This window comes from Peromyscus californicus, unplaced genomic scaffold, assembly GCF_007827085.1.
Source record: "Peromyscus californicus insignis strain IS unplaced genomic scaffold, ASM782708v3 Scaffold_23__1_contigs__length_62951481, whole genome shotgun sequence".
Taxonomy (NCBI): domain Eukaryota; kingdom Metazoa; phylum Chordata; class Mammalia; order Rodentia; family Cricetidae; genus Peromyscus; species Peromyscus californicus.
Window position 1 is genome coordinate 11621635 of NW_026294534.1, and position 22780 is coordinate 11644414.

Here is a 22780-nt window from a genome sequence, read left to right on the forward strand (position 1 = left end):
GAAAGGTTTTGAACAGAAGTTGAAGCAATAGCCAGGTTTTGGTACTCCTTCAGGTGCGCCCTTCTGTCCAGATGTTCTGAGGTCAGCACAACAAATCAAAGCCAGTCTGCATAGATGTGGATGAGGAACCCATCTCGTCACCAAAGCAAACCAAGCTGAGTCCATGCAATGTAGGATTCAGGACTGCTCTGTCATGAGTGACATGTTGTAAAATGTGGAAACCAATTACACTCCCCATGAAGTAGAGAACCTTCTGGTTGAGGCCAGTAAAGCCACTCATAGACATTGACAAGCCAAATTATTCCAACCCTCCTTCTTCTGTGACAAGAGGCACAGGAAGATGCCTTGTTCAAATGAAAAGCAGTTGTTCCTGAAGAACATAAGAGCTGTGGACTCAGGTAAAGACTCAAATCTCTGTTCAGTCTCAGTCACCTAGAAACCTGCCTTGTGGCTGTCACCACAGTTGTAAGTGACAGACACCTGCCATGCAGCTCTGAGTTCTGGTCTCTGAGAAACACCTGACAGATGGAATTTTTTTCTGAGTTTAATTATTAAAAGTCCTGATGCACTGATAATGCCAGAAAGACCGAGAAATAAAAAAAAGTGATCTTGTCAGTGCATCAGACATGAAAAGGAACATTTAAGCAATCTAGGTGAGGTGTTTTCCTTGCTTAGCTACAGAGAGGAGAGTCTGTGCACTTCTTAGACATGGCTCCACTCAGTCACCAAGAGTTGAAAGACCTGACAGGAAGCTTTGGGGATTAGGTGCATCAAATTAACAGACATTTTAGAGATGTTCTTGTAGGTTAATGCCTGGACCATGAGTTTCAATTAATGGACTCAGTGACATTCCAGAACAAAAGAAAAGCAACAGGAAATATATAGTAAACACCACATAGGCACCTACTTTCTCCAACATTAAACCCTGGTGTTCCAATAGATTTGTATTTGACTGAATATATTTTATTTTTAATACTTAAAAAAATGTCACTTAGGTCAAATTTGTATAATTAAATTGTTCTAAGAGACCTGAAACATTTTTTCTTTGATGATTAACATCGTAAGTATAAATTTGCAGCATTTGTGAGAAACTTCCATTTTAATTCCAGTTACTTTTCTGCACTTGGGGATAAGCAGACACTCACTGATCTTTAGAACACCATGCCATCATATATGATATTCTGCTTGCAGATGATGAACTTTTAAGGAATTGATATAAATAAAATATAAAGTTAAGTTCAAACAAATAAGAAACGGTGAAGTGTTAACCTATTTGATCTTCACAGAAATACAGGGAAACAAATGATATGTAGGTCCTGAAAGCCAGCTCTCCTGATTCTGGGAGAAGCTTCTTGTCAATTACACTAAAACTGAGCCTGATAGATGTTTCTAATGGAGAAAAAATAATGATCACAGATCTTCTAATACATTTCTATCATTTCATAGAAGAGTTGTACAACACTGCTGCTCAACACACAGAAGCAGATGCATGGGTTGAGAGAGATGAAAACATTTAATTTTTATTTTCTTGCAGATTGAGCCTCAGGTATCCATGGCTGGTCTTGAACTTTCTATGTAGCTAAGGATAACCTTGAACTTCTGGTCCTCCTGGTTCTACCTCAGAGTGTTGGGATTATGGACATACACTACTAATGCCTGGTGCATGCCATGGTAGGACTTGAACCCAGGAACTCATACATGCTAGACAAGCATTGTGACAACTGAGCTCCATCCCTAGACTACTGAAACCATTTTCTTAGAAGTGATGGATGCTGCTGCATCACATCTTCAGGGCAGTCAGTGGACTAAGACTGAGACTGGAGGTACAGGACACCAAGAGGAACCAGCATGAAAAGTTGGATTCCCATGTGTCCCTTAATGTGCAGCTAGGCTGGTTCTGTGCCTTAGCCATTGCAGAAAGGGCAGTGATGGTCCTAAAAGGCATCTCTGAGGTGTAACTTAGTAACCTTGGCACATATTTGGGGGCCATATGGAAGTTTGACTTTTAGTTTGTTGAGGATCCCCTATACTGACTTCCACAGTGGCTAAGCCAGTTTCCACTCGTACAACTAGAGTACAGTACTCTATTTCATGTGTACTCATTACTTCTTTGTCTTCTTTCCATGCTCTTAGGATCCCTTTACTCTCACGGACTTCTATTCTCCTGCCATAAAAACAGCCCTGTTTTACACACACACACACACACACACACACACACACACACACACACACACTACAAATCCAGATCCTGTGTATCAAAGAAAGCCTGCAATTTTCATCTTTCCAAGTTCCACTGGTTTTGCTTATCATGATGGTTTCCACTACCATCTGTTTTAATGAGACACTTTATCACTTCATTTTTCTCTATGATTGAACCAAATTTCATTGTGTATGGGAGGGTGTATAATCTTATTGTATTTTGTTTTAGATTCATCTATGGAGACTGCTGTTTGGGTGAGGTAGGGGACCCACAGCAAGAAGGAGTCAGGAGGCATGGGGTATCAATAGAGAGTAAATGGATTGCAATGAGTACAATAATTTACATATAAATGTCATACATAGATGAACAAACTTAATGGCATGCATAAGAGAGAACAAAGTCAGTGGCACACTTATCAGAACAAAGCATAATGACATTTGTATATATGAGAATTATCATAATACATTCTGTTCTATTGTATGCTAACTTAAAGTTAATAAAATATTATATTCCACAGAAACTCCTGGATTAAAAACAAGGCATTTTTGATTGTATGAATAATACATATTTTCATAGAAAAAAATGAAAGAGGAAAGACTTAGCTTCTACTTGCTGTTGGGCAAGGAGGCCACATTGATTTCCCAGCATGAGGAAAGTCATGAGAAGCTCCTGACCTAGCTTAATACCACATTTTGTTAGAAATCTCAAGGGCCTTCCTGGTCATGGGAGACCTGTACAGTTTTTCAGGCCAGGCAGTAGCACACAGGATGGACTCGTGTCACTCAGTACTATAAACACCCAAGGAGAACACATGCATGGCCAGACAACCCTGTGCATGTGTGGATTGCTCTGTTTCCATCTACAACCCATTCAGTGCACCCACGTGCTTTGGGACCCCTTGAGAATCCTGGAGGACTATTAGGGGTGTTCTGACAGGTTGGAGGCTCTGAACCCCAAAGAAGGAAGACAGGTGGAGAGGTGAATAGATCCCTTTTGCTATCATCATCAAAATTCCTGCCTGGGCCCTTTGATACAGGAAGTATTTTGTTTCTGTTCTTTCCTTATTATGTTAAGTGTTTGTTAACCCTCCTCAATGTCTATTATCTGGGGCTGCCCCCATTTAAAACTAGCATGCACACAAATATGTCTGCATCCTTTTAGCAGAGAAATTGTCACCTACTGTCCATCCTCTTCACTAAGACCTGGGTTGTTTGACCAACAAGGATATCCTGGTTAAGGAAGCCTTACATTGAGTATGTACCAAGAACAATCCAGGAACAGTAGCTCAACTTCTTGTGAAGCTGTTAAAAATTCTATCCCTGGCCCTGCCAGGTGGCTAGAAGACAGCCTTTGTTGAGCATAGGATACTGTTTTCTTGGGTAACAGTGATGCCTGTTTCAGTGTGAGACCATGGTTTGCACTTTCACATACCACCTGGCCTAGGAATCAGGGATCCAGTGTGAGGTCAAATTCTGAGAGTTTTTGGATTGTTTGATTCACCCAGGGAGAGGCTCCTTGACTCTGTTTACATCCTTTGAGCCATGGCATTGGAAGAGGGAATCTTTGGTGCTTGGAGCGTGTGTAGGTAGAGGGCTTCCTTGCCTGCCCAAGGGTCACAAGCATGGAAGCAACAAGGCTCCGAACCCTCCCTTCTGTCCAAGCTATGTGCATACCCCCTCCCCCTTTCACAAAGCGTGAGCTCCCCTTTAGCCTGTGATAGGGTTGATTCCCAGCTTGACAAAATCTGGAATGAACTAGGAGGTAGTTTCCTGCCACACTTGTGGGCGATTACCTTGATTAGCTTATTCTCTAAGTATGACTAGGAGGAATAATTTTCATTAAGTTGAAGTGGGAAAAAATCCCTAAGGGATGGCAGCCTCATACCTGTTTTTATGCCCTGCTCTACACAGAAAAAAGAAGTAACTGATTAGGGGCATCCATCTCTCTAGTTTTCCTGAGTTCAGACACGATGTAGCCTGTTACTTCCAGCTCTTGATTCCTTGACTTTCCTATCGTGATAGGCCATGCCCTGGAAATGTGATAAACAGACCAAAACAGAACAACAAAAAAATCCCAACAACCCTCCCTTCTTACATTGCTATTGTCAGGATATTTATCACAGCTATGAAGATTTCCCCTCTTGGTGACACAGTCCACATCTTACACAAGCTTCAAGTCCAGGAATATGAAGCCTGTACTTCTATCATGGTGTAATTCAGATCTACGCTCTAGGACTCACACCACTATCGCATCACTGGAAGTACTAACTGTGTGCACAGGGTCATGAACTCTCTTCTGAGTAACTCGGTGTTGGCTGTGTTACCTCCCCTGCTTCACATCGGCTCTTCCCTGAGCCATTCCCCAGCCCCTTCCTGTTTTCTAGAATGTCTTCATGTGTTCAAACTCTTCAGTTTCCTGTTCAGTCCTTCTTCTGGGAGCATTCACAAGCATCAGGGATGTTCTATTCTGCTCCACAAAGGACTTGTTCATACTCACTATTGACCTTTGTGAACTGTAGGTCTAGGGATGCCAGCTTCCTGGACCCTGGGGATTCACCTTTCCTGTTTGACTCCTCAAGGAGAGGCCATGGGAAATGAGTATTTTTTTTTATTTTTTTTATTTTTTTTGGGTTTTCGAGACAGGGTTTCTCTGTGCAGCTTTGCGCCTTTCCTGGAACTCACTTGGTAGCCCAGGCTGGCCTCGAACTCACAGAGATCCGCCTGGCTCTGCCTCCCGAGTGCTGGCATTAAAGGCATGCGCCACCACCGCCCGGCGGAAATGAGTATTTTTAACTTTGAAAATAATATATTAAATGAACTTTGAAAATAAAATATTTAAAAAAAATATTTTCCAGGGTGTAACAATTATATTCTATTTTACATCCTTTGACTCATTTGATTTTAGATTTTTAGCTTTTTTCAAACCTTTTGTGATTCTTTTCTACCCAGTCTCTTTTTGCCCAAACATTCTTATATTTTCCAGTGCTATGTGTATCTTCTATACAAGGCCATTTTCAATCATTAGTCGGAACTCTCACTGGGCCCTTTCAATCTAGAAACATCTGGTTACCATTCTGGAAGTTTAACTAATAATTCCTTAATTTTTCTCATTTGTTTCCTCAGCGTTAACTTCTAGTCACTTCCTTGAGGGGTTCTAAATGTTTATTTATTATGATCTTATTTTCATGCCTCGGGCCACATTTCTCTTCTGTACAGTCTTTTGTTCTCCCTTTATGGATAGAATAGATAATATTCTTTCTCAAAGAGCATCAACAGTCATCCATTTGGATTCACCTCTTCCATAATTGTTTTACCTTTTTCATCAGTTACTCTCCATGACTATTTTGGGTTCAGTTATCTCTTCTTTAGAGACTTTCCATGGTAATCTCCTCATACTTGGGGGGAATGATGGGAACTTTGAGCATCCGTGTGAGAGACAGGCTGCTCACATCAGTGAGGGCTAAAGATCTTGCTTTCACCTGGTGATGCTGGAGATGGGACGCAGAGTCTATGCTTGTCAGGCAAACATCCTACCACTAAAACAGATCCTAACGTGTCCTCATTTCTTTTATTGGCCTTTGTTAGAGTATCTTCCTACAAGAAGATATATGTAATTTTTAAGCTTAAAAGGCTAGGGATTTCCATAATATGTAAACTGTTACTAATTTCCTATATTTGTTCCACTATAATTATAAATGTGCGGAGGTTTTCCCCTTCACAATGCATGGTGTTTTTTGGTGATATATTGTGTACTCCAATAAAGCTTATCTGGGGATCAGAGGACAGAGCCACTAAATTAGACAGAGAGGCCAGACAGTGGTGGCACACACCCTTAATCCTGTCACTCGGGAGGCAGAAATCCGTCTGGATCTCTGTGAGTTCGAGGCCACACTGGAAACAGAGCCAGGCAGTGGTGGCACACACCTTTAATCCCAGCACTTGAGATCTCATGTCTTTGATTGGGAAGGACACACACCTTTAATCCCAGGAAGTAATGTGGCAGGACACAGAAAGGTATATAAGAAGTGAGGAAGCAAAAACACTCACTCTTGAGACTGAGGATTTCGAAATGGTAAGAATGTGGCTGGCTTGCTCCCCACCCCACAATGTCTAGCTCCGAGTTTTCTATTAATAAGACCGTTTAGCAATTCGTGTTACAGGGTTTTTTGTTCCTTTGTTTTTGAGAAGTCCATACATGTATAAGTTGTGTTTTGATTAAATGACTTCCCATTTCCTCCTCTATTTGTCCACCATTTCTTTTCTCACAACTTCATATTCTTTCTCTCGTTTTAATCCACTGAGCCCACTTTGTGTTACCTGTAAGTACAGAGGTGTAGGACCATCAACTGGACAGTGACGTTCATAGAACCCAAAGCATGACCCCCTAGCTTTCTTCTTCTGAGCAGAGAGCAAGACTGACAGTCAGGAGTGTGTGATGGAATTGACACCAACTCTTTGTACAAAGGACAAAGAGTCAAGCTTCTTGTCTGTGCCAACTTTAGCCCACTTCACAGGCCTCTAGGTCTGTCAACTCCTGAACCGCCAGAAGTTTCTTCAGGGCAAACCCTTGTTCTTCTCAGCTAACTCAATCACTGCTCTCTTCTGCTCTTGGGCTTCTGAATCAATTGTTCTTAAGGTAATGTTTCCTAGCCTGTAAAATCATACTTTGTTCCTCACCCTTTTCTTTTTCTTTGTCTAGTTTCTGTGTAGCTGATACATAACCCTTTGTGGTCATTCTTTATAACTCCAGTGGCATTCAGAAGCAGCTAAGCACACTTGGAAGTGTCTCATAAACCAACTTAAACCAGGGCTTTTCTTTTCTTTTTTTTCTCTTCCTTACACTCAAATCTGGCAATAGTCAGTAATTTTATAGATGGATCATTTTATCTTAGAGTGTCCGTATTCTGTAGTAGAAATATCAATGGACTACGCATAGAGAAGTTAAACTCTTAGATTTTCTGAGCCTCATATCTTTTTATTGCCAGGGCCTTGACCCGCTATAAAATTATGGCCCTGACCCTACTGGCTGTAGGCTTTTGAATGTTTCTCAGAATTATAGACACACCTCCCAGAGGTATGGTATCTAAAAGGTGAGAAAAGAGCTGATGTTACCATTCAAACTCTATGATTGTGATGGACTTTTCAGATAGCTGACCAGGGCTTGGCCATCAGGACACTTCATGTAGGCTAGCACACATGCCAGTGTATGTGGATTTACATGACTGGGGGTGGTGTTGATCTACTGTGTATAGAGACTCTGGGTCTATACAGAGCTCCATAAACTGTGAATTCTTACCTTGTGATCATGTCTTCATGGCCAGATCACAAAATCCTACTTTAACCTTCTACATGGTAATCTGGTCACCCCAGCAAGCTGACTTTGGTCAAAAGATTTTCTTACCTCAGTTTGCTAACCCCAAAGTTGTGTTTATATTCAAGGATTTTTAGAGAAGTATAATTAAAGCCATGCAGTGCTTACTTTGAGTATTCACTAAAGCTTCTTTTAATGTGAAATTATTTCTCCCATTTGAACTGTAGGAATCATTTTCTCATATATTAATAGTTTTGATCTCTGATCAAAGCCCAAATGATCAGCATTGCACTTGAGAATTGCCGCTTTCTAATTGGTTGTCTAGGTAGATAAAATTGGAGATGCCAGGTGAGACAGACATCAGTCTTCATTCACTGCCTCTCTTGTGCAAACAAAACAGAATCAATCTCACAATGTGGCTGCTAAATAGAATAAATTATTATACAATTAAGGCAATTTCCATCAGAACCCCTTCTCTGGGCCCTGAAAAAAAGGGGAAGAAAAACACAGCAAGCTTTTAAAAATACAGAATAATGATCTCCCAAGTTGTTGTGGCACTGAGAAGAGCATCTCTGTGTTCATTTCTACATGTCCCTGCTATTTGTCCTGAGATCTCTCAAAGGCAGCAGTAACTTTTCTGACATGTAAGATGGCAAGACTATGAGGATTCCATCCAAAGTCAATGTTTATTCTTCGTGGGTAAAATCGGGTTGCACAAGGCACTGAAGAGAATATAAATGACCTTTCTTGCATTTTGTGGAAAATAAATCTGGCCTCTGTCTGAAAATGATGTTTATCCATAGCAGCTATTACTATTTAAAGAAGCAAAATGCTGTTGACTCGTTTTTACTTCAACAGGAATATGGGTAGCTTAATACATGTTTTTATGTACTCCATATCAGGACATAATTTTATAATGCGAAAGTAAGAATAAATAAAACCCCTTGTCCTGTACTGTACAAAGAATGTGGCCTACAATTCATTCTAGTAATGTATAAGGCATTCATTCAAAACCAAATAAATATGCTACTTTTACAAGCCTTACAATCACAACAAAAATCCCAGACAGGTATGGACCTTCCTGATGCAACTGCTGTCATGTTTAAGTGAAATCTATTAACAGAGATAGTACTAATGGACTGTGTGACTCAGACAGAGAGGAGGAGAGTGCACAGGAGAGAAGAAGCAACTGGTGTAAGTGAGGATAACACAAAAGGGGGTGGGAAATGAAAGCATGGGATGCATGGAGTCTAAGGAAATTCTCACTTCTGGAAAGTTACATCCTACTTATGAAAACAAAGAACACAAATAATGTTCAACAATCGTATTATAATACTTTTACATTTTTGAGGAGTCATAATATATATAATGTATTTTATCATATTAACACTCATTTTTCCCTAGTCTCTCACAGATCCAACCATTTGCTCTCTTCCAACTTTCATGTATACATACATATATATGCATTCACACACAGCATATATATATATATATATATATATATATATATATATATATATATATATATATATACCAACAATATTATCAAGAAATGGCTTTGACAGAATTAATTGCTTAAAGAATTTGATGGGTTTAGAAAAAGAAAAAAGAAGGAGATATAGAGTTGATTGAGTAAGGAAGAGAGGGTAAATTTGGAAGGAATGATCAAAAATGCATTGCATGAAATTCTCAAAGAACCAATAAAAATTGTAAGTGGAAAAGAGAATAAAGAAAAAAATAATAGTTTGAGAGCCAACAACAGAAGGTTTGGGAGTTTGGCAAGCAATTCTTGAAACTCAATGAAGTAACATGTCACGATGTTCACCCACCTCCCTGTATGCTACCAGTAAGGGCTAAACAGAAGTACTATGATTCAGCAAACAGAGACATCTTGTCCACTTCTAACTCCTCCCAGTAAACCAGCCTGTTACTTAAAACACTCATTAGATGCTATATGTGCAAAATAAAACCTTATGGCAAGTCCTATGCTCAGCAAATGAAGAACAAACTCCAAGGAACTGCAGGAAAAACATGGTAAATGATTGTTCCTTCATGGTATATCAGCTGCAGTATTCAAGTATTTCATGGCACGAACAATTATTTAAAACATGGCAGGACACTTTTATGTCATTAATATGTCATTATTACATCTATAACCAATATTAAACAGAACAACAGTTAAGTTTCTTTTTTTTAAAAAAATCTTATAGTTACTTCATAGAATAAATTCTAGATTATTTTTTTTTATTCTGGGCATGGAACCATTGACAAGGACTTTAATTTTTCAGAACTTAAATGTCCTTATTAATAAAAGAGAATGATGTTGATACAATTTTTAACACTAAAATGAGATTAGCTATTGATAAGGATTGACTGTGACAATTAAGAATACTGTTATTTTTAAGAGTGTTGTTCTGCTGTTGAACTTCAAGTTTGTCCTCAGGTCCAATCCACACACAGGCTCCCTCTGCAGCAGCACTTTTACATGGACTCTAAGTTGTGTCAGGCTCCTTAAGAATTTAGAGCTTAAGTTTCCTTATTAACAAGGAGAATACTATTTATATAAACATTTTCAAATATTGCAATGTGATGAGCTACTGATATAAGTTGATTCCTATTATAATCATTAAGATGGCTCTTATCATTATTGTAATGTTTTATGTATACAGAACACCAGATCAGCCTTTACAGCTCAATGGATTCATAAGCTCCTTAAACTGATACGACTTCTACTTGTGCTGTAGTATATGGAAGCCAAGTCACTTCTTTTACAGGCCGAATTCTAGACCCCTCAAATCTACATTCTGAAAAATCTTAACTCCCTTTGGCTCAGATGTGATAGGGTTTGAGGACAAGATCTTTAAAATATTGGTCCATAGAGATAGCTTTAATACAATATCACTGATGTTCTTATAGAAATTAATGTGGACACCAACATGCCCATGTCCCAAGAGGATGTGACACTTGACAAATAGACACTTAAAAACTGAAACACATGTGAGCAAAATCAAAGAAAATGCTGCACAGGGAGAAGCCACCCAGAGTGAAAGGGCCAGGGGTGACCAGGCACTAAACAGATCCCTGACAGGTAGTCCGATAGGAAAAGGGGCCACAGATGGATAACAAAGACAGAAACTTCTGGCTTCTTCACCTTCCTGACCTGAGACAAAGGACTATTAGGCTTTTATTCCACTACCAGGGTCCTCTGCTGGCTGACCAGTTCAGTAGGCCAGGTATGTTCAAGGCCAGTCCCAAACACATCCATCTCAAGCTGTGGACTTATTAGCTTCTTTTCCTTTGTGCAAATTGCCCAGTTCAATATTAGGGAGGCAAGACCAGCTGATATATTCATAAACACGTTTACCTGAAGCTGAGGGCCTAACAGCTTTACTTTCTTTGTTTAAGCAAACCAACCCAAAATTAGGAGAGGGGATGTGCCCTATGCCACCAAAACCACTTACAAGATTCAGGCCCTCTAAGAGGACATATGTTTAGGGTTCCATTCCCCGCTCTGCATTCCAGGAATCTTTCTCTCTTTGTGCCTTTCTGTGTGTGCCTGTGCACATGTGTGTATGTATGTGTGCATGTATGTGCTTGTGTACATGTATGTATGTACACATATGCACCTCTATGTTCATGTGTATGCTTGTACAGGTGTATGTGTGTGTGTGTGTGGGTGTGTGTGTGTGTGTGCATGTGTGCATGTATGTTCATATGTGTGCTTATATATGTGGACAAGCTTCTTCACCTATAATAAAATCTGTTACTTGCTGCTACCTTTCATGTCTGAAAATTTTCCTTCTTTTAATTCTTTAAACAGCAGATAAAATGAACCCCGTCAAGACCTCTAGATGATAAAAATTATACCTCACAAAGTCCAGAAATTTAGAAAAGATCAGGAGAAACAACCAACAATATTGTAGAGACTAGAAATGTATTCAATACAAAGGAGTAAGTTTTAATTATCGAAATGTTTGAGAAGAAAAGTAGTAACTTAGGAGACTGTTTTGGTGATATGAAAAATATACACTCAAATAACTTGTTTTTTCCTCATTAGAGAACAAAGGACGAAAAACATGCCTTACAGGCCATCATTAAAACTATAGATGTTTGCAGAATATGGAGAAACTGTATATAAAGATGATCCAAGGTACAGCACCAGGCATTGTATGTTAAGAATATGACATAAAATATACTAGGGTCAGGAAGCACTCAGCACAGCTTGTTATGTACACATTTAAGAGGAGAGAACACAAAGAAAATGGAGTATCTTGGAATAAGGTCTTTAAAGTCTATTTTTCCCTCCTTGCCCCAGGCTTTTGTGTACTTCTGATTCCTACAGGATGACATCATAGTTATCTTCATCATGGATTCAATGAAGTTTTTAAAGCTTCTTACTGAAAACCAAAGCAGAATCACCAATCGCCATATACAGACACAAGAAACATGGACATGATTCAGAAAATGGATAAAAGTCTCCAAAATAAAGCTTCTCAGGAAGAAAGATTTTTTTTTTTTACAATAGCGTTTCCTTAGAAAAGATACCATATACATATAAAAACTGTGCATGTAAGATTTTGTCAAAAATTGAAAGAGGAGCAATTAAACAGCCCTTGTGAAATTATAATTTGAACCCAATCACAGATACACTGGTGACACTCACCCTCAAGATTTTAGCAATGTTTTGTTCTATTAGTAGTAATACCATGCTCATCAGTGTGGAGGGAAGAGACCCCCTTTCTGTACAATGACTGAACAATCACTTGAACAGCATTGGAGGACGCCTAATTCCCATCGTACAGTGCCTTTTCATGAGTAAGCCAGGTAGCACATGCTATCACAATAGTACAACATTGTGCACCAGTACCACTGTACATCGGTAAATAACTGTCTCAAACGAATTGGCAAATGAACAAATAAAATTAATTTACAACACTTGAGAAGACCCTAATTCTAAAGGAGCATAAGGACAAACTCACTTCCTCAAACTTCCTGAGGCAGCACTGTTCCCTGGTTAGTGCCCTCTCACACAGGTCCAGGAACTTTTAAAAGTCTGCAGAGTAACGTACGTAGACATCCTTCTCATGTCTATTGGAAGGTGTGCTTGTTACCTTCCAGGCTAATGATTATAACGTGTAATGTTGTAATACTCAAGTTTAGACAGCAAAGGACTCACTAAACCAAAGCCATGCATAAAGTGGCCTCCAAGTATGATTATTAATTTTGTAGTGGAGATACAACATGGGGAGCTTTCTGTCAAGCACTGCATAAAAATGAGGATCTATACCCCCATTCACAGTAGGTCTGCAAACCAAGGAGACATGACACACTATGTTGACTCTAGGCAACCTGTGTGGTCACACTATGTTGCCCTTTGGGTTTTTGTCTTGTGATGGTGCACCTGTTAGAAGCCCATTATTCTGAAGGAATTTTGAAAATGTGGAAGAAAGAAAATTTCATCTATGGCAGGTTCCATAATAGGTTACATCATCTCTCCCGCTTAATAGCATTAGCCTAATCTTGTCTGGGTAGAGACATCTTTAATTAATTCTCAGTGATGCCGCCTTTCTGGCTAGCTGAGGGAAGATACTTGGTTTAATTTTGATGATAATAAGGCATGCTAATGAGGGACTAACCTTTGCAGCTAACTCAGACTTGCTGCAAGGAGAGTGGCCTGTTCATATGCTAAATGGATGCAGGAGGAACTGAAAAAAAAATCTCCAAAGTAATTCATTGTGCTTGAGGATGAAATTAAATAGATTTTCAAAACAGAGTTTGTAAGACAGGTAATTATCAGGAAAGAGCGGGGAGATTTTTTTCATTATAAAATTTTATGGTACTGATTCTCATATATCATTTTAATTAGTTTATATTTGGGAGCTCCAAGACAAATACTATGGAATTAATTAGAATATAAGGAATAAAAATGAATAGAGATCAATAATAACAAATCACATTTTTACACAAGTCATCTCAATTTAAGTGTGTCTTGAGATAAAGTAGCTTGTTATATACTGTGAGAATATTACTCACATTGATAAAGATATTGCATTGTTATACATTTAAAGAAAACATTCTTTGCTAGATTTCCCAAGGATAATCTGAGACTTACCATAACTTCTGCCTTTCCATTGGGTCAAAACTATTTAATTTTATAACTTCACTTAATGAATATCTTATACTATTTATTGATTTCTCAGAGCTATGTCTGAAAAGCCTGTGGCTCAGCCTGGCTTGCTTGCTATGAGCCAAAAGGGCAATAAGTAAGTTTAGAAGGGGTTCACTGAGGAACACCCCAGACATCATCCTTGGGCCAGTTAAACTGTGAATCAGAGTTATAATCTCTAGACTTTATTTTTCCTGTTAATATCTAGTGCTGTATTGCAATCTTACAAATGCATTCCACTTCCAGATGACGGTGGCACACGCCTTTAATCTCAGCACTCAGGAGGCAGAGCCAGCCTCTCTTTGAGTTTGAGGCCAGCCTGGTCTACAAACAAAACAAAATAAAACAAAAAAACAACAAATACATTCTTATAAAAAAAGTCAGGTTTCAGGGACTAATATCCCCATGCATGTCTGGCCAATCCATTGCATTAAAATATGTGAACTCTAAAGGGAGATAACTTTAGAATATTAAAGGGTATTTTATCTAAGAAAGAATTTCCCAGGATCTGATCTTAGATTCTTAGAAATTAAATTAGAAAAATCTCCAAGGTTGGCTCTTTAGAGGATTCTTTATTTCTCACTATCCAAACCTTAAGTATAATAAACTCTATATATGTTTTTTTTTCATTTCATTTCAATTGTCTAGTACAACAGGAAAAGTTATAAGCCAGCTGGCTCCCTTTAACTGTGACATTCACTATAATGTCTTTCTTCTCCCTAGATCTTTGTACCTTAGACACTCCCTACCAACAGGAAAGGTGATCCATGTGAATTAACAGTTGTTTCACAGAAAGGACTCCATCAAGCCTTCCCTTCCACAGAACCATAGCACATAGTTACTGAACAACTGTCACTCTTCCCTACCATGGGGTTCACAGCACCATGGTGAGCTGAGGAAGAGTGGACTATACAATGGGGTGCCAGACACTGAGTAACCAAAGCAGCATGAACATTTTCAGGCCATAAACACTGTGTGAGTATGACAGTGAGCGCTGTTGTGATGTGAGTCCCCAGTCTGTTCCCTCCCAGGACATACACTGAAGAACTGGTAAACAACTCAAGTCTCCTAAGCACAAGAATAGGGCAGGGAGAGGGACGTCTAGGAAGGGCCTCACTCCAAGAGCAGACAGGAACCACGAGGTTCAAAGACCATGAGGTCTCAGAGAGATGGAGAACCGGAGAGCAGGGTTCAAGGTTTGAGGTTCCTAAGGGACAATGTTTGGGGTAATAAACATGCCAGGTATGTAGCTGCAGAGAAGAGAAGCCAAACATCACATGGGTCGAGGAGTCCACCACCTGCTGGGATATATTGATTGAATCTACATTTTTATTCCCATTCACACACGTTCTTTGTTCTTTGACCAGAGCCTGGGAACCAAACTCAGGTCCTTGGCGGGAGCATGACTCCTTCTTAACCACTGGTCTACTTCTCTAGCCCCTCAATTATTCCATCCCCTCCGTGTGTTTGTGTGTGTGTGTGTGTGTGTGTGTGTGTGTGTGTGTGTGTGTGTGTGTGTGTCTATGTATGTAGACATGCATTTTTAAAAGGTTTATTTTCTCTTTTTTTGGTATGGGTTTTCTTTATGTATGCCTTGCTGGCCTAGAACTCACCACACAGACCAGGCTGCCCTCAAATTCACAGAGATGTGTTTGCCCCTGTTCCTTGAGTGCTGGGATTCAATGTGTGTGCCCCACATCTGGCTCTACATATCATTTTTTATGTGTACCTCTTCTTGTTGAGAGCACAGTGGTAATGCATCACAATTTAGTTTAAAATCATATATGTCTTTCTGTTATTTCATCAGTAAGTTTTTTTAGTGTATGGATTTTCAGAAGTTTCTGGAACACTTTGGGAACATGGTAAGACATGTAATAACGTATGAAATGGTCAATAAGACAAGATCAATTAGTAAACACTGACCTTCACAGTTGGAGAAACTAAGAGGGAGAATAATTAAGTATGGTTTTTCTGTGTCGAGCATGTGGGAGATCTTCAAGGTGCATTCATCCAGGACAAAAAGTCTCCTCAAACTAATTCACCAAAATATTGTGTTTTAATTTCCTCCATTTCTCAACCTTCTTCCCCTAACTCACCGTCTTAATCACTTTCTTCCTTTCCTTCACCAAACTTTGACTCTACACTTAATTTAAGCCACATTGTGAAGATGGTGGGGGAAAATGCTTTAGAGAAGTTTGGGGGAGGCAGCCTTGTCATATAAGCCATCATCAGCCAACGTCCAGCCTGAGCGTGGCACTGGGGCCATCTCCCAACCTGCTTCTCCATGTCCTTCCATTTTGGATTTTTTGTTTTCATCTTAATCTTTTGCAAAATTTTGAGAAGCTGAGAACTCATAGGGATAGCAGTCATATCACTTAGAAGGACAGGTATGCCCTCGTGGGGAAAGGTACACTCAGGAGGGACATGTTCCCAGGAGTGACTGAGAAGGGTTAAGATACCTCTAGTTAGTGGAACACAGTGACAGAACAGACTATACAGCTACTCATAGTGCATGTGGTTGTGGGAAACCCAGCTGAAGGGAAGAACTGAATTTAATCCCAGGGCATGGAAGATCATTGCTTTAAAAAACTGTAGAGTACTGAAAACAAGACAAAAAAGCACACACGGAGTAGCCCGTGACACAGCGTTTATCATCTTGAAGCCAATCAGGGAGTCTTAGAAATGAGACAAAGAGCTGAAGGAACGAGATTGCCAGACACTGTAGTCAGTCACACATGCTGAACACTATAAAAATGTCACAGGTCTCCCCATGGGCCCTATATTGTCATCACTCCAAGCTTCCCATCAGCCTTCAAGACTACTGGCACTCGCAAACATCTCTAGTATGGTCCTAGATGATGGAATACAAGCATCTTTCTCTTTATCTCTACCCATACCCACTGGACGGAGCTGAGGCTCTTGGCAGAGTAAATGTCCAGCTTACTATGGCCTCTTATCCCAGTAGTAGACACTACTCAGAAATGACTGCACCTTACCCATAGCAAACAGATGACCTTGGGAAAGGGGACCTCTACTCACTTGATCCTTTATTCCCATGATGCATTTGTCTAGCAGGGTAAGAACTTAACTCATGCTTGAAGGGAAGGGAAGGTGAGGGTGGGGAAGAGAGTGGAAATGGGCTGTCAGGAAGGAAGTTAGTCAGGAAGAAGGAGAAAAGGCGTGACTGAAGAAAAAAAAAGCTGAAACAAGAAATGGCTGAAGAGTCAGTGCTGCTTCCAAACACCTAGACAAATAACAATACCAGATGGAAGAACTCTGCTTAGAAACGTGTGGCCCCCTCCCCTCCAGCTGGGTGCTATCTTCCTCCTCCTGGGGAGTCATTGATGAGCCCCATATTAGGTTTCTTCTTCCATCTCTATCCAGGGGACGTGTAGGGCTGGCTAGAGGACCTTACAGATGCCTGGAGTTTTGGACCCTAGAGTAAAAACTCTGGGGAGTAGGAAGGATAGAAAAGACTGGTATCTCAGTCATAGGAAAGAACAGTTCTGATAGGAAACGGTAAAATCCACATAGTGTGCCTCACAAAGTCGTTCCTTTCATCCAGTTAAAACTAACATATATGTTCTGTATCTATATTCTGTAATCAGAATGTCCCTCTCAATAGAGAAATTTGCTGTTTCCACATTTCACAGTGCCCTCTTTCTCCTTTCCTACAGTGTCACTCAATTGTGACACAATGTGCCTCTCACAATTTCAGTAGTTATTTCTAGACTGGTCATCTAATCGAACAATACCAAGAAATGTCACAGATAAGCACTAGAGGATAGGGAGCCTTCTCTTTTCTGGAGGGAAATGGAGGAGGAGTGGATCTAGGGGAGAGGGAAGCTGGAGTGGGTCAGAGCTGTGAATGGAGGGAGGGGAAACTGTGGTCATATATATTGTACGAGAGAAGATTCTATTTTCAATAATAATAAAAAAAAAGATTGATCTGCAAATTCTAGAGTTTGCCAGGAGTGAGCAATATAATCTCAAAGATGACACTTAGGAGGAAAATGGAATTACTCTTCTGTGGAGGAGAACGTTTATAAAACCATACACACTGAGAACACTCCAAAGCTAAAGAGTGATTTGCCTAAATGAAGGAAACACAAAGATGTCCGTGGCTTACATGCTACTTCAGAGTGTAAAATGTGCTTTTGTACATAATGTGTTTCTGTTAACAAGGCTGTGCGTGGTTGTCAGCATCCTGGATGGACAAATGGAGAGGTTCAGAGTCGGCTTCAAATGTACAGTATAAGCAATTCCAAGAGAAACCAGGTTGAAATTATTCCTCGACTGTCTTAAAAATTACTTTGCAAGTTTATTTTTTGTTTTGTGTTATTTTCTTAAAACCTTCAAAACTCAAATCTTCTTCAGAAATCTCTTAAAAGAAAATTTTACATACTAGGTAAGCCAGGTTTTATTGTCTGCCAATTATAACCAGATATGGTGATCTAGTTCATGCTCTGGACACTGCCTTGGAGATACACTATATGAACTCTGTTTTGAAATGCATACCCTAAGACATGATGCAGCGTTTACCACAGTGAAAATTGTCATTTGGGATCAGACATAAATGGATACAACATTCTGAGAACTTCTTAATGTGTGATATTTGGTTTGTCACTCAAAATAACAGCATGGTGTTAAACCATTAACAAATAAGGACTTTGTGTTTAACTCGTGTGGAAAATTTTACAATAAATAAAGTCCATTCCAATTTAGAAGATTCTTCAAAGAGCAAAGTAACATTTGTTAGCAGATCAGTCCATAAGCACATAGCCAAGTATACATGCAGATAAAAGGCCTGGGGTGAATAACCACATGGCTCAAGAAAACACCAGACTAACGGTATTTCTTACAATTAACTATGCTGCATTGCTCCCCTAATGGTTGTTGTTACGTATCTGCTGGAAAGCAGTACTCTTAGCTCCTATAGAACCTTCTGGTCTACCTTGATATTTACTGCCTGGTCACCCTGGTCACCTGCTGGGTTATCAGGTGGCACACTCTTCCTTGGGTCAATATATCTGTCCACCACCAGGACACAACTGGTTCCCTCTCATTGCTTTGAGATGAAAATGCCTGTTATTTACTGAATTTGCATGCAGTATAAACACAGCTGTTCTAGATGACTTTCAAGTCTAGCATCATTTTCAGATGGTGAAATTACCATTTTTTATTATAAGGTGGAGAAGTGTGTTTTCCAAACAGCTCTATGGCATTCGGGCTGTGCTATAAGAAGGCGAGAAAGAGCAGTGACTGTCATTAGCTATTGGTCTTTTACATTTCATCGGATGTCTGGGGTTGAGGGCAGCCCCAGTGGTCAGCCCTGCTGTGCTGTGAGATTACACCAAATATGCCAATCACCTGATTAATATGAAAGGGTTGCCTAGGCAAGGCTTTGTGCTTATTAGAACACATCTAACACGGGAGAGGGAGTTATTTTTTAAATTGCTATGCCATTCCTAATATCATTTTCTAATAAGACCAGTGGCTGATGAAGTATCAAAGGTAAGAAGGGAAATGATTGTGAGGTCGTGTGTTGAAGTAATTTCATCGTGGACAGAAGTAACACTGGACGCTTAAACATTTTTAAAGTGATTGAAGAAAGGCTTTCTAATCAGGGGCCAGTGTCAAATTCCAACTCAATTACACAGAAAATGAATACATGGGAGTAAGGTTAGAATATCTTCATATCAGCAGCGAGGACAAAGGAAAAAGTCACCTCTCCGTGGCAGTTGACGTACCAGGAAGCCGCTCTCCCTAGCAACGGACTGATTGACATTCATCTCTGAGGTTGGCTCTCCACTTCCCACTTGGGTTCCATGGGCCTCGTGACACAGCAACAGTCTTTTCTCTAGAACTCATGTTTATTGCTAGTTCTCCATATTTTCTTTGTGCACATGCAGAAGCTTTTATCTCTTCTGACTATGGGTGATACGGGTCAAGTGGAGGCTGGGCTGAAACCCAGGCTGACGGTGGCAAAGGTGCTATCTCACAGAAATGGTTGGACACAGGGCTTATAGTGAAAGCTGGTTAGACCAGCAGAAGAATATGGCATTCTATTTAAACGAAGTACCATAGCAAATGTTCTGGGCATTCCCCAGACTCCCAGTGTGCTAACCAAGTAACAAGCAGCCATATGAACCTGTGGTCACAGCTAGCTTCACCAAAAATGGCCAATTTTATTATTCCATCTTTTTTTTCCCTGTGGTTTTTGAAAATTGTACACATTTATAAAACACCCCTTCTATTTGCCCAATATGGCCCTCAAGCTAGGAGTTAAGACTTGCACATCCACAAGCAGTCTCTGAGAACTTCTCTTTGTCCTTGTCACTTCAGAACTCATGTTAAATTTTAATTGATTTTGGAACAGTGTTTAGAAGTGGTGATTTAAAAAGTGAGATTGCCACCACCTCTAAACACTGTTCCAAAATCAATAGGAAGCAGAAAGACTATTAGAGCCAAAGGTAGTGGACATTTGCAGCAAAACAGTATTTGCTAGACATGACAGGGCCATGGCACACATGAACTCATAGTGACTATGACTTCACAAGATCATGTCCTGCACAAGATCAATCCAGCCAGAACCCTGGCATGGAGGAGGAGCTGATGAAGTTCCACCCCTAGCTGAGGAGCTACTGACAATTGTTGGCTGCTAGGAGAAACAATTGGTTTTCTTTGGGGACCTGACCCTTGAGAAGCTACTCATGCTCCAGTAGATGCTCCCAAACCCATGCACACACAAAGACACTAAGTGGACTAAGTGAGTCTTTGAAAAAAAAGAGCACGTGGTAGAGAAAAGAAATAGGAATGTTAGAAAGGAACAAGAGAGAAGGGAATAAGGATGGAATTGGTCGAAACACATTATATTCATGCACAGACTCCCCAAACAATAAAAGGGGGTGAGTTTGTGTGGTGTCACCTGGAGGGTCATTGGTGTCATGAATCTGTTGTTGCTCTCACTGTCACCTTCTGCTTAACTCCTAGTGTGATGCACAGCAGCAAGGCCCTGGACAAATCCTGCACACCAACACTGAAGTCCCCAGGCTCCAGGATTGTCAGAATAGATACTCCTTCATTACCCAGGGGTTCTGGCACAGAGCTGTTCCTTCTTTAAGTGATGTTTTGTTTTTCCTGACTTCAATGACTCATGGCCAACTTTGGTTTGCAAACACTAGTATTTGTTTAAGCTCTCTCAAGACTATACTCACATGGGTTTTACTATGCCACAGTATTGTAAGTGAGGTTCTTTATTGTTAATTGTTGTTATGTATCTCTTGTCATTCCTAGTTTATAAACCATACTTTAGCATGTGTGACTGTGTATAAGAAAATAGACATATATGTGTGCGTGCGTGTGTGTGTGTGTGTGTGTGTGTGTGTGTGTGTGTTTATGAGTGTAGAGTGTGTGTATCTGTGTGTGTGGGGGGGGGGTGAGGCTGAGGCTTTTCTGCCTCATCCTTTTTAATTTGCTGGGGTCCTTGCAGTGCTTAGGGATGTTGGGTAAGTGGGGTAAGTGGTGATGCTAGGGATTTGGGGTAAGTAATGATTTTAGGGATGTTTGGTAAATGATCAGTTAGAATAGTTATCAAAAAACGTTCTCAGCAATGATCTGTTCTCTCAAAACATGTCAGGGATTTCTGTGGTCCTGGGCCAAAAGCAAATCAAGCCAAACACACATTTGTGCCATATTGATGAGAAGTTTGGGTCAGAAGCCCTTGAAGTCATTTCTGAAGCTACCCTAGGGCAGAAGGTAGCCTTTGGTATTTCCTTTCCATATCCATCACTGAATCTGCACGTAGTTCTTTACTAGTTTCTTCTTTGACAATTCCGTGCATATATGTAACATATTCTAGCTGCACTCATTTGGGATTTTATTTTCTCTTAGAATCTCCATCTATCTCTACTTTTCCTTTTAGAAACACTTGGGCATGTTTTAGAAGTGGAAAACTCTAAGGAGGTTCACTAAAATAAGTCACATTGTATAGAAAAATGCACCACATAGGATATGGCATCTTAGGCGTGTCCTCTGATTCTTCGACAGTAAGACACTATGATGTAGTTCTGTGGAGTTCAGATAGCCTAAAACTGCTGGTGTCTAGGTTTCACAGACCTAGCCAGAACGTGAAGAGTACCATAGCTGTGATGCTATGGCTAGGGGTTTAGGATTATCCTGTTTGTGTGAACAAAGTACTAGCAGTTTAAATGGACATCTCAAATATCATATCCTTGAGTCTCTATTGGGAAACACAGAGATGCTTAAGCCACGTATCTAACTTCTTCAGACTGAAGTGTGATTGGCAGACCAGACTTTGGTAGTCCTGTTACAGAGTTGAAAACACAGAAGCAGGACTCAGAACCTCACCCAGCATGGTGCTTAAAGGGGTATAAAGACAGCTGTCACAGTGTGACTTAAGCCATTTCTTAGAGTGCTGCTGTGGGTACCACACATGCTGGGAGCACACTCTCTACAACCTCCAGTACATGGTCATTGCTTCCCTCGGTTCTTTATTTGACAATTTGATACATTCTATGATGAATTTTGTCATTTTTGAGGTGAGAAAGTCCCAAGGTTTCCAGACACACGTAAATCTCCTCCAGTGTCACTTCTCTTCCCTCCCCCTCTAGTCCTCACTGCATCTGCCCAGGTTTGCCCAGGCTTTCCTGCTGGAAATGACCCCATAGGAGTCTCCTCTTCAGTTGGCCCCACCAGGGTTCCACTTGCCATCTCTCCCAAGTATGAGGAGGCATAGAACAGGCACAGGGGAGGGAGCACATACCAGTGTGCTGTCAGCATGTTGAGAGTCCTCCAGTGGCTCCTTCAAACTCTCTCCCAAGTTCTCGGAGAGCCAGGGCAAGCGAGCCTTTAGGAGATGCCCAAGATGCTCTTCCACCTCCCCTGCCCCATGATGCAGGATGTGCTCTGCATTTCTCAATATGGTGCTTTCCCTTTGGGGCTCTCTCCCAGATCTGCTGTCCTTCCTGCCGGCCATGTATCTCCCACTTTTCTTGTGAAAAAAGAATCCCCTCCCCATTGTCATGGTCCTCATCATTGCTATGTGCACCTGTGATCTGTGTCTCGCCATGGGGGTTTTATTA

The 22780-nt window shown here is 40.4% G+C and overlaps 1 protein-coding gene across 2 annotated transcripts in view; it reads right to left on the reverse strand.

Moving 5' to 3' along the window:
* Csmd1 (CUB and Sushi multiple domains 1) overlaps nucleotides 1-22780 on the reverse strand; it is a 1596844-nt gene that overhangs the window by 851032 nt on the left and 723032 nt on the right. The window lies entirely within an intron of this gene.